General features: G+C 46.9%; 1 non-coding gene across 1 annotated transcript in view; it reads left to right on the top strand.

The window, feature by feature from the left end:
• The first annotated feature begins 3,203 nt into the window (after window positions 1–3,203).
• Window positions 3,204–5,000, top strand: part of LOC131933284 (small subunit ribosomal RNA) — a 1,848-nt gene continuing 51 nt past the window's right edge. The window contains exon 1 of the ribosomal RNA XR_009384925.1: window positions 3,204–5,000. This exon is cut by the window's right edge and continues 51 nt beyond it. This is a non-coding gene — a ribosomal RNA (small subunit ribosomal RNA).

The raw sequence follows: 5,000 nt of genomic DNA, 5'->3' as shown, positions 1-5,000 counted from the left end.
TCCGGTCGATAAGACATATCAGCCCGGTATCGCCAAAGTTAATTACGATCGGTCATAATAAACTAAATTTAAAATAAATAAATAACCCAAACGTGTGTATACATCATGTGGTACGTATTCAGTTCTATTCTAACTGGAATATATATTTTAAGAATCAATGAACTTAAGTTTTAAAACCAAACCGAAATCGCGCGAGTCGTCGTTGTAAAACTAGATTTAACAAACGGCTGCGTAATATTAGACTTAAAAATATTATATAATATCCTCTATTGATTAAATAGTGAAAAATAAGCTTCAATGTAGCTTAATCTAGTACAAAATCTAAAAGTTGTGATAAATTAAATTGAAATTAAACACGATAGACTTAAATCTAGAGTTAAGGAATAAAACCGACCCGCGAACCAGCTACTAAATGGTTCGATAAGACTTATCTCAAATACAATCGTTTTCTATCAGTGTTATGCCTTCAATCGATACTTTTTGATGAAATAAATACTTAAATGATTTAATGAATGCATATATACATGTAATTAATGAGTGAAAGTATGTATAAAGTATTAGATAAATTAATAATAAACCGACCCAGCTACTAAATGGTTCGATAAGACTTATCTCAAATACAATCGTTTTCTGTAATTGTTATGCCTTAAATTGATAATTTTTAGTTAAACAAATACTTAACTAATGAAATAAATACATAGATAAATGTATTTAATGAATTAAAGTATGTATAAAGTATTATATAAATTAATAATAAACCGAATCCGACCAAATTTAAATCTAAAACCACGATCGGCGGCGTAATGAAGTGTATCGTAAACCCGTTTTTTTTATAATTTAAAATGTAATGACAGAACTCCCAAAACAACAATACACATACATATTAGTACTATGGTGAATTGTAGTTGTATTAGGACCGTAATTATAGTTAATTAAGGAACCATTCATTGTCTTCGCTCTGTTATGTACGTCGTCGTTTAATCGACACGGCATATTTGGCTTGAATCTAGAAAAATTCAAACTCTAACCCTAAGGTAGACAGGCAGGGTAAATAAATGTGGGTGATCTCTCATAAAATTGTCTTCTAGGAATTATTTTTATATAGACTATCTTTTCTGTAGAGTTTAAGTGGACAAGCGCGGACGAAATAGAGCGCAAAATTTAAAATGAATTAAAAATTTTCATCAGACCGGAAGTAGGCATAACCTAGGCGCCATGTTTCCGTCGTACAAGTTTTCACCGTTGCAGTCACCGTTTCAATCGCTCTTCGTGTGGACGTGTATTATTTCTAGTCATGTGTTGTGTAGATGATTCGCTTAAGGTAGGTGTTCGGACTTATTTCTTTAATATTAATTAAACCGTATTTGCCTTGTCGGCCTTAAAATAAAGCTATTTTTTTTTCATCGCAATCGAAGTGTTAGATCTAGAATCTAGTTCCCGCCTCCGCTTCGCTAATTCGACTTAATGTAACTATGACACAACTATTAAATCTAGAGTCTCTATTTTAATTAAATAATTAGGAATTCTATCTCTAGATGATATCTAATCTATTCCCACACGTGTGTGCAAGTAGGATTTAACGTCAGAACAGGTGTGGTGGTCTAGGCGTCGCTATTTTTGACGGTAGGAATTTTTTTTTTAAATTCGTAAAATTTTATATAGACTTTATATAGCAATTTACTAAGACCGACCCTAACGCCCAGTAAATATTTAATTACCACATTGTTATGGACACGGTGTATTAGGTAGGGCCGAGGGCTATCCATAGGTACCAATTTTTAAATTTTGTGACAATTAGGAGCCGAGTTATAAAATAAATTTAAAATACTGGTTCTGGTCTTAGACTTTATATAGCAATTTACTAAGACCGACCTTAATACCCATTAATTATTTAATTAGCGCATAGTTATGGACATCCTGTATTAGGTTGGGCCCAGGGCTATCCGTAGGTACCAAGTTTATAATTTTGTGACGATTATTAGTCGAGTTATAAAATAAATAAAAAAAACTGGTTCTGGTTTGCACTACATTTCTTTCTTCTTTAACGGCGGACTCCCGGTCCAGCCCCATGGGTTACCCGTGAGCCGGGGCCTCGTTAGCCTGGACGGCTCCGATGTGACCGCGGATTGTTGTGGCCCGCCTCAGCCCGAGTCGAGATCACCCTTCCGATCGAAGGTGGACGCCATAGGGCGCCCGGGATAGCCCGGGGCGCTGTTCGTCACCCGAGCGCAGGGGCGCCGGGAGACGCCCCCGGTGAAGTTTGGCGGGTGATTCTGGTAGAGCTCCCCACCCCGATCGCAGGACACCCCTCGCCGCCCGCCCAGGTGTCGAGGTGGCCGCGGGGGAACTCGGGGCGTTTTGGCTCCCCCTTGTGCCGGAGCGGCGCCCTCGGTCCCAGAACGCCCCTGGCGGGTGATTCGCATGCCCCCTGGGGTGGGGAACGCGGGTGGGTGGTCGTAAAGCGTGTAACCGCAGTGGGGGCGGCCCCTTAGTCGGGGGCGCCAAAGTTGGCACCCCACCTGGGGCGCCCCCCGGAAGTGTGGCGCCCGCGCGAGTGAGCCCCGTAGATGCGCCCCGACACCCCCGCGCCGCCCCCCGGGTCGCGGCACCCCCGGCGCCCTCCGTGCGGGCTCCCCTCATGGGGCGGCACCCCGGTCCTCCCCGAGACTATGTACCCGATTTTTCGGTTTAACACTAGAGGTATGGGCAGAAATACGGCGGTTAAAACGGTCTGTATCTACTATTGTGGAGGTGAGTGTCGGTGAAGCCTCTATGTGACGCTAGGATCCGCGCTCCCTCGCAGCCAGCGACATGTGCCCGATCTGACCGTGCGTGGCTCAGTCTCCCGACTAGCTTCCCGGTAAAATGCGGGCTCGGCGCGCAGGTCGCGCCAGTGAAGGTAAAAGTACGTGTCCGTAGCGTGAAGCCAGCGGCGACGCGCAGTGCTAACGCAACCAAGCAGTATTGGTGGCTCGATAAAAGTCTCGCACTGGCCCAGCCCTCGGAACGGGCGACGGGTCTGCAAAACGCAGTCGGCTCGATGCAAATCGAGAGATTTCCCGGCGACGCCGTGTTTACGGTGAAGGGGGAAATGTGAGCGGTCCGATGTGAAAAAATCCGGGAATGCCGGGATCCGTTCTCTCGCTAGAGCGTTGTCTCCCGTCCCGCGATGTGTTGTGGAAAAACGTCTCGCAAACGATAGCTATCTGGTTGATCCTGCCAGTAGTCATATGCTTGTCTCAAAGATTAAGCCATGCATGTCTAAGTTCACACTGTCCCATGGTGAAACCGCGAATGGCTCATTAAATCAGTCGAGGTTCCTTAGATGACACGATCCTACTTGGATAACTGTGGCAATTCTAGAGCTAATACATGCAATCGAAGCTCCGACCTTTATCGGGAAGAGCGCTTTTATTAGTTCAAAACCAATCGGCGCGGCCTCGCAAGGGGTTGCGTCGTCCCATTTGGTGACTCTGGATAACTTTGTGCTGATCGCATGGCCTCGCGCCGGCGACGCATCTTTCAAATGTCTGCCCTATCAAATGTCGATGGTACGTGATATGCCTACCATGTTTGTAACGGGTAACGGGGAATCAGGGTTCGATTCCGGAGAGGGAGCATGAGAAACGGCTACCACATCCAAGGAAGGCAGCAGGCGCGCAACTTACCCACTCCCGGCACGGGGAGGTAGTGACGAAAAATAACAATACGGGACTCTTTCGAGGCCCCGTAATTGGAATGAGTACACTTTAAACCCTTTAACGAGGATCTATTGGAGGGCAAGTCTGGTGCCAGCAGCCGCGGTAATTCCAGCTCCAATAGCGTATATTAAAGTTGTTGCAGTTAAAAAGCTCGTAGTTGGATCTCAGGCGCAGGCGGGCGGTCCGGCTCGCGCCGGCTCACTGCCCGTATCTCCTGCCCTACCGTCTGTCGGCTCTCTCCCGCGGGTGCTCTTCACTGAGCGTCCCGGGTGGCCGACGCGTTTACTTTGAAAAAATTAGAGTGTTCAAAGCAGGCCTCGCTGCCTGAATAATGGTGCATGGAATAATGGAATAGGACCTCGGTTCTATTTTGTTGGTTTTCGGAATTGGAGGTAATGATTAACAGGGACAAACGGGGGCATTCGTATTGCTGCGTTAGAGGTGAAATTCTTGGATCGCAGCAAGACGAACTACTGCGAAAGCATTTGTCAAGAATGTTTTCATTAGTCAAGAACGAAAGTCAGAGGCGCGAAGACGATCAGATACCGTCGTAGTTCTGACCATAAACTATGCCACCTGGCCATCCGCAGGAGTTGCTTCGATGACTCTGCGGGCGGCCTCCGGGAAACCAAAGGTTTTGGGTTCCGGGGGAAGTATGGTTGCAAAGCTGAAACTTAAAGGAATTGACGGAAGGGCACCACCAGGAGTGGAGCCTGCGGCTTAATTTGACTCAACACACGGGAAAACTCACCCGGTCCGGACACTGTAAGGATTGACAGATTGATAGCTCTTTCTTGATTCGGTGGGTGGTGGTGCATGGCCGTTCTTAGTTGGTGGAGCGATTTGTCTGGTTAATTCCGATAACGAACGAGACTCTAGCCTATTAAATAGTTCGCCGGTTCCTCGATGCGCCGGCGCAACTTCTTAGAGGGACGAGTGGCGTTTAGCCACACGAGATTGAGCAATAACAGGTCTGTGATGCCCTTAGATGTCCGGGGCCGCACGCGCGCTACACTGAAGAAATCAGCGTGGATGCCTCCCTGGCCCGAAAGGGCTGGGAAACCCGTTGAATCTTCTTCGTGCTAGGGATTGGGGCTTGTAATTGTTCCCCATGAACGAGGAATTCCCAGTAAGCGCGAGTCATAAGCTCGCGTTGATTACGTCCCTGCCCTTTGTACACACCGCCCGTCGCTACTATCGATTGAGCGGTTCAGTGAGGGCCTCGGATTGGTCTCGGTCTGGCACGCAAGTGCCGGCACCGTTGGCCGAGAAGACGCTCGAACTCGATCGCTTGGAGAA

Source organism: Physella acuta, unplaced genomic scaffold, assembly GCF_028476545.2.
Source record: "Physella acuta isolate Inbredline_101_S28 unplaced genomic scaffold, ASM2847654v3 ptg002438l, whole genome shotgun sequence".
In the NCBI taxonomy this organism is placed as follows: domain Eukaryota; kingdom Metazoa; phylum Mollusca; class Gastropoda; family Physidae; genus Physella; species Physella acuta.
Note: the sequence above shows the minus strand (reverse complement) of the source record. Positions and strands in the feature narration are given on the sequence as shown.